Source organism: Anguilla rostrata, chromosome 2 (genome assembly GCF_018555375.3).
Source record: "Anguilla rostrata isolate EN2019 chromosome 2, ASM1855537v3, whole genome shotgun sequence".
Classification (NCBI taxonomy): Eukaryota; Metazoa; Chordata; class Actinopteri; order Anguilliformes; family Anguillidae; genus Anguilla; species Anguilla rostrata.
In genome coordinates this window covers 18062998-18070875 of record NC_057934.1, presented here as the reverse complement: position 1 = coordinate 18070875, position 7878 = coordinate 18062998, and positions in this window count along the sequence as shown.

Below are 7878 nucleotides of genomic sequence, written 5' to 3'. Positions count from 1 at the left end.
CGTAATAAATCAGGATGGAAAAAAGAACAGTGTTCTACGACAGCATTACTGCTGGATTGTTTTTACTGTTGTGACTCCAGTTTATGTTGTTTATGGTAGGAGAACAGAGTCAGATTATTATTATTATTATTATTATTGTTATTATTATTATTATTGCATTCTAGCACTTCATTTAGTCTCACCTTTAAAGACTTAAACTGAGACTGCACTGACTGAGTCACAAAAAGCTTTTCTGTGTGAAGTTGCCATGGTTACATACAAACGAGGTAGGCAGATTCCAAATGACAGGTCATTGTGAGGAGAGAAAACATGTTTATCTAAGAGGGGTTACTTCTTTGTTTCCATAGAAACCTCCAATTACGTGGACAGTAGGGGAAGCCTGGTGACTTCACACCACCAGGCACCCTGAGTATCCACATACTTAAAATGAAGAGCTCATGTGAGATGTCAAAATATTCTACTGAGTATTTACACCTAAAGCTATCCATTTGTTATTTTAGCTTAATTAAACTTTTGCCTCAACAATCCACCCGTCTCCATGTCGACCCCTTTATAGCACTTTAAAACAATTCCTTACCTCCTTCATTGTCACTGCAATACTGACTGAAGGACAGATCTGAATGCCTTAGCCAACAGTCATACAAAAAATGTGCCTTCCCTATATTGGAACTGATCCATCTTGTTTTGTAATGCAAGAACAGCCTTTCCCCTCCTTCTGAAAAAAGCTGTCATTCCCATTTTGATACAGTAGATGGAAGCTGTCTACCTGGGAGAGATACCCTGAACTTTTTTAATTGCGCTTGTTTCTTTCTGTTTGTATTGGTTCTGCAGCCATTCCTTGGTACGGCTGTGGTACTGCAATGAAACCCAAGAGTATTTTATTATACGAACATTAAAACATTCCTTTTTTTTGTGTGGACACAAAACAGAGGAGATCAGGTACCAAGACTTACCATGGGCAAATTTTCCCATTTTAAATATGCCAGAAAATATGAAATTGTGGGCGTTGGCCATTAACCTAACCTAAGTATTCTCATTTCTGTTAAAGAGGTCATAGTAGTAGAGAGACAAATCATATTCAACTGGGCCCGAGTGATTCTGAGATTTCATCACTGTGATTTGCCAGCTCTGGTTTGCGAGGTAGAAGAATAGAACGCTGCTCACCCAATCCAAGTGGAGTACAGGCGCTCCTGTGGTCCTGTGGAAAATGTAGTTATTTAAAAATGAAGAGGATGAAACTTTATTGACAAACAGTCCATTTTATATTACCCCAAAACTTGTTCCACACATATTATGTTAAAGGCGGGAGAACAAAGTTTAACAGGTAAAAATTCAGGATGCTTATTTGCAATTCCAAACATCTCAATCATTTGTCCGGAAGCATATCCCAGCACTTTAGTTCACCATTATCCACAAAGGAAGGATAAGCTACTAAAGAGAAATTATTATTTTGGAAAACATAATAAATCAACCAGCCAATTTCACAAATGCTAGAACATTCTCTGGCACCTAAATGAAACAGTATCGCAGCAGCTCTGGATGTAGATAGGAACTATCAATATCATTACTCTCTTTGTAATTATCTGCACAAAACTTATTTTAAGAAAATATACACTTCAAAAATATGAAAAATAGGTTAAACTCTTAGTTTGATTTTGACATCCTTGGGTGCAAGCTTCTTTACTTCTTTCAGCAATCTGTCCCCAAATCCTGAGGAAACAACAACTGCCAAGCTTGTTTTCAAACTACAGCAGTGCTTTTCAATGTACTGTAATAAGTTATGGCCTTAACAGACACACTTTCCCTTCCACCTCAGCAGTTAAACCCATAACCAGTAGTAGAGTTCCAATGCTATTTTTTCATGTGTGTTGTGAATGAACAATTATTTTTGGACTGAATATTTAACTACGAATGCTTTGCACCACATTATCCAACTCTCATGGAGCAACTCTCATTTTTCTTGGCTCTTTCCTTTCTAAAGAGAAGCTGGCAGATTTTCTTCCATGAACGTGACCTACAGTAAGCTCCCCCATTGGGAGGGAGTGAGAGGATGCTGAGGCCCAAGAAAAACAAATCTTAAGGCTCACGGCCCCTCAAAGGGGGCGACAGATTGGCCCTCCTGGGTGATGTGCTCGCCACATTCTCCTGTTCCATATTTAAATGAATGGCTCTCAACTCTCTAGCCCTGGGTAGAACCAAGACCATTGTTTAAGCTTCTATTTCCACACAGAAGGCCAAAAAAAAGCCAACTTCCAATCATTTTCAGTTGATGAAGCTTCCTCAGTTTGATCTGGCTTGCTGGGCGATCAATGTTGGGAGCCGGTCAAACATTCTCACTCACAAGAAAATGTTCAACATTCATTTAATTTATAATTACCTATTTAATAATTTTACATTTTGTGGCAGGCTCACGGGTGTGGGGTTTCCACGTCACCAATTCAATAACCAAACAATCACACGAAACACGACTGGAGTGAAATAGGGGGGATTTATTTAGGGAAAATTTACACAAGGAGGGGAAGGGGAAATTCAGCAACCAATCCAAAGTCCACAATCCGTTCTCGTTGTCCTTTTCCGTAATCCAGGGATATCCAAAAAACCAGGTCCTCAGCCAAAACAGTTCGGTACACAGCGGGGTTTGTCAAACAGTCCGGGTCACAACAGGTAATCACACAGATAATATTCGCTCTCACTTACTCTCCACCACACGCGTTTCCCTCACGGTACTTTGCGCCGTTTGTTCACTTCGCTTCCCCTTTTATCCCTCTGCCCTTAATGGCTTAATTAGGCCCAGGCTTGCCTCGTTGGAGCAGGAAGTCCATATAAGGCTCGGGGTGGAGCCAGCGGGCGGCAACGTATCTGCCCTCAATTACTACTCCCCTCACCTCTCCCTGCCGTCTGCCACACACCCCCCTCAGCTCCGACCGGGAGGGAGGGGCGGTCCAGCTCCCTAGAGCATCCCTCCTGGAGAGGGCATCGGCATTTCCATGTGCTGCACCTGATCTGTGGATGACAGAGAATGCAAAGGGTTGTAAGGATAGGAACCAGCGGGTGACCCGGGCGTTACTGTCCTTATTACGTGACATCCACACCAGTGGTGCATGGTCCGTTACGAGGGTGAAGTGCCGTCCCAATAGGTAATACTTCAGCGTTTCCAGGGCCCACTTGATCGCTAGACATTCTTTCTCCACAGTGGAATATCTTTGCTCCCGTGGTAACAGCTTCCAGCTAATGTATACGACTGGGTGTTCCTCACCTTCTTGTAGCTGTGATAGGACGGCCCCCACCCCTGTTTCGGACGCATCGGTCTGCACCACCAGTGGTTTGGAGAAGTTTGGAGTCACCAGCACGGGTCCAGAACACAGTGCTCCCTTTAAGTCCTGGAAGGCCTTCTCCGCCTCCTCGGTCCATATCACCTGGGCGGGCAGACGGCTCCTGGTCAGATCCGTCAGGGGGCTGGCTCGGGAGGCAAAGTTGGGAACAAATCTCCGGTAGTAGCTCGTCAACCCCACAAACGTGCGTACTTGCTTCTTGGTGCGGGGGCGTGGCCAGTCCCGAATCGCCTCCACTTTCTTCACCTGGGGTTTTACACATCCCCTCCCGATCGTGTACCCCAGGTACTCAGCCTCCCGTAGGCCGAGTCGACATTTTTTTGGGTTAGCTGTTAGCCCCGCCCCCCTTAAGGCCTGTAAAACCGCATTCACCTGGTTTAGGTGGATCTCCCACTCGTTCCCGTGGATTACAATATCGTCAAGGTAGGCTGCGGCATACTCACGATGGGGACGGAGAACCTGGTCCATCAACCTCTGGAAGGTGGGTGGGGCCCCGTGCAATCCAAAGGGCAGCTTTCTGTAGTGGAACAGCCCATCAGGGGTGGCAAAAGCAGTTTTCTCCCGTGCCTCGGGAGCTAAGGACACCTGCCAATAACCCTTTGTCAGGTCCAGTGTGCTGATAAACCGGGCGGTCCCCAGCCGTTCTATTAGTTCATCAATTCGGGGCATCGGGTAGGCATCGAACTTCGAGATTTCATTCAATTTTCTAAAATCATTACAGAAGCGAATGGTGCCGTCTGACAGGAAGGGTGCTAGCAGGCTGGCCCATTGCTCATGGGGCCATTTCTCCCTAGCCGCCGTCCTCTCAAAGGCTTGGAGGTAAGCCTCGATGTCATCCGCTTCTGTTAGTTTCAGCAGAAACATACTGGGTTTAGGATGGGAGACTGCTGCGCCTGCGGCCACGGCAGCATGGGCGGCTGTTAGCTGGCTGAGTTCAGCTCGCAGGAGAGCGGTCTGCTGACGCTGTTCCTCCAGCAACTCCCGATGCATAGCCTGCTGCGCTATGTTGGTCTCCACTAGTTGTTTCACCAAGGCTTCCATTATGCTCCGTGTCTGTTTAGTTATTGAGCTTGGGTAGTGCCCGCATCCTCCACCATATGTGGCAGGCTCACGGGTGTGGGGTTTCCACGTCACCAATTCAATAACCAAACAATCACACGAAACACGACTGGAGTGAAATAGGGGGGATTTATTTAGGGAAAATTTACACAAGGAGGGGAAGGGGAAATTCAGCAACCAATCCAAAGTCCACAATCCGTTCTCGTTGTCCTTTTCCGTAATCCAGGGATATCCAAAAAACCAGGTCCTCAGCCAAAACAGTTCGGTACACAGCGGGGTTTGTCAAACAGTCCGGGTCACAACAGGTAATCACACAGATAATATTCGCTCTCACTTACCTCCACCACATGCGTTTCCCTCACGGTACTTTGCGCCGTTTGTTCACTTCGCTTCCCTTTTATCCCTCTGCCCTTAATGGCTTAATTAGGCCCAGGCTTGCCTCGTTGGAGCAGGAAGTCCATATAAGGCTCGGGGGTGGAGCCAGCGGGCGGCAACGTATCTGCCCTCAATTACTACTCCCTCACCTCTCCCTGCCGTCTGCCACACACCCCCCCCTCAGCTCCGACCGGGAGGGAGGGGCGGTCCAGCTCCCTAGAGCATCCCTCCTGGAGAGGGCATCGGCATTTCCATGTGCTGCACCTGATCTGTGGATGACAGAGAATGCAAAGGGTTGTAAGGATAGGAACCAGCGGGTGACCCGGGCGTTACTGTCCTTATTACGTGACATCCACACCAGTGGTGCATGGTCCGTTACGAGGGTGAAGTGCCGTCCCAATAGGTAATACTTCAGCGTTTCCAGGGCCCACTTGATCGCTAGACATTCTTTCTCCACAGTGGAATATCTTTGCTCCCGTGGTAACAGCTTCCAGCTAATGTATACGACTGGGTGTTCCTCACCTTCTTGTAGCTGTGATAGGACGGCCCCCACCCCTGTTTCGGACGCATCGGTCTGCACCACCAGTGGTTTGGAGAAGTTTGGAGTCACCAGCACGGGTCCAGAACACAGTGCTCCCTTTAAGTCCTGGAAGGCCTTCTCCGCCTCCTCGGTCCATATCACCTGGGCGGGCAGACGGCTCCTGGTCAGATCCGTCAGGGGGCTGGCTCGGGAGGCAAAGTTGGGAACAAATCTCCGGTAGTAGCTCGTCAACCCCACAAACGTGCGTACTTGCTTCTTGGTGCGGGGGCGTGGCCAGTCCCGAATCGCCTCCACTTTCTTCACCTGGGGTTTTACACATCCCCTCCCGATCGTGTACCCCAGGTACTCAGCCTCCCGTAGGCCGAGTCGACATTTTTTTGGGTTAGCTGTTAGCCCCGCCCCCCTTAAGGCCTGTAAAACCGCATTCACCTGGTTTAGGTGGATCTCCCACTCGTTCCCGTGGATTACAATATCGTCAAGGTAGGCTGCGGCATACTCACGATGGGGACGGAGAACCTGGTCCATCAACCTCTGGAAGGTGGGTGGGGCCCCGTGCAATCCAAAGGGCAGCTTTCTGTAGTGGAACAGCCCATCAGGGGTGGCAAAAGCAGTTTTCTCCCGTGCCTCGGGAGCTAAGGACACCTGCCAATAACCCTTTGTCAGGTCCAGTGTGCTGATAAACCGGGCGGTCCCCAGCCGTTCTATTAGTTCATCAATTCGGGGCATCGGGTAGGCATCGAACTTCGAGATTTCATTCAATTTTCTAAAATCATTACAGAAGCGAATGGTGCCGTCTGACAGGAAGGGTGCTAGCAGGCTGGCCCATTGCTCATGGGGCCATTTCTCCCTAGCCGCCGTCCTCTCAAAGGCTTGGAGGTAAGCCTCGATGTCATCCGCTTCTGTTAGTTTCTGCAGAAACATACTGGGTTTATGATGGGAGACTGCTGCGCCTGCGGCCACGGCAGCATGGGCGGCTGTTAGCTGGCTGAGTTCAGCTCGCAGGAGAGCGGTCTGCTGACGCTGTTCCTCCAGCAACTCCCGATGCATAGCCTGCTGCGCTATGTTGGTCTCCACTAGTTGTTTCACCAAGGCTTCCATTATGCTCCGTGTCTGTTTAGTTATTGAGCTTGGGTAGTGCCCGCATCCTCCACCATATGTGGCAGGCTCACGGGTGTGGGGTTTCCACGTCACCAATTCAATAACCAAACAATCACACGAAACACGACTGGAGTGAAATAGGGGGATTTATTTAGGGAAAATTTACACAAGGAGGGGAAGGGGAAATTCAGCAACCAATCCAAAGTCCACAATCCGTTCTCGTTGTCCTTTTCCGTAATCCAGGGATATCCAAAAACCAGGTCCTCAGCCAAAACAGTTCGGTACACAGCGGGGTTTGTCAAACAGTCCGGGTCACAACAGGTAATCACACAGATAATATTCGCTCTCACTTACTCTCCACCACACGCGTTTCCCTCACGGTACTTTGCGCCGTTTGTTCACTTCGCTTCCCCTTTTATCCCTCTGCCCTTAATGGCTTAATTAGGCCCAGGCTTGCCTCGTTGGAGCAGGAAGTCCATATAAGGCTCGGGGGTGGAGCCAGCGGGCGGCAACGTATCTGCCCTCAATTACTACTCCCCTCACCTCTCCCTGCCGTCTGCCACAATTTGTTAACGGTATATGAAAGCAGACTGAATAACAAAATGCTGGAACATCGAAGGTCTTGAAGAAGACCTTGGCTGCCCTGTCTCGATTTCTCTGTGGATTCAGGGGGTCCTCGGTCAGCAGAACAGGGTGCTGGTGCAGGCAGGGAGGGTGGGAGAACAAGAGAGAGATGACAAATAAGCTATTATGGCAACCAAACTTATTACAAATGCAAACAATCAAAAAAATCCAATCATCAAATACTCAACATTAATAAGAAAAAGGTATAAACTCCTGGCAGGAGTGGGCTGTTCCAGTCCTCGAGATTTTCAAAAAGATAGTCAGATGTTTCTCCCACCCAAACTACCCTCCATCCCCCACAACCCCCACCCCGTCCAGTAAGGAGAGAAACATCCAGCCCCCAATGGAAAAATTCCTAACAATCCGTAATGATGTATGTCTTTCCATATATTACATTTAAGAGTCCATAACACGGAAACTCCCTGCTTCAGCTGAGGAGCCCAGAGATAGCCTGAATGCCCCATTGGCCTGAATACACTGTCCTACCCTCTGTTCACTGCTGTCTGACGCCTCGGGTAAAAACAAAAAGAACAATGTCCTCCTTTATTCCAAAAACAGCAGCAACCTATGACATCCCACCGAAAGCCTTTCTTTCTATGTAATACAATGTCTTGTATATATGCTTACTGTACTGGCTTAGACTCTGATATGATACCTTTTGACTTTTATAGCGAAGTGACATGTGATTTAATGCCTGTAATGGTACTTGTAATGCCTCTATTAGTAATGCATTTCCATGACTCATTAAGTGCAAGAAAAATTCCCTTTGCAAGAGTAATAATCTCTCCTACTCTCTTCTGTCCAAATGTTCTTTTTGAGGAGGCTTAAGAAAAGAAAGGGAGAGGGCAC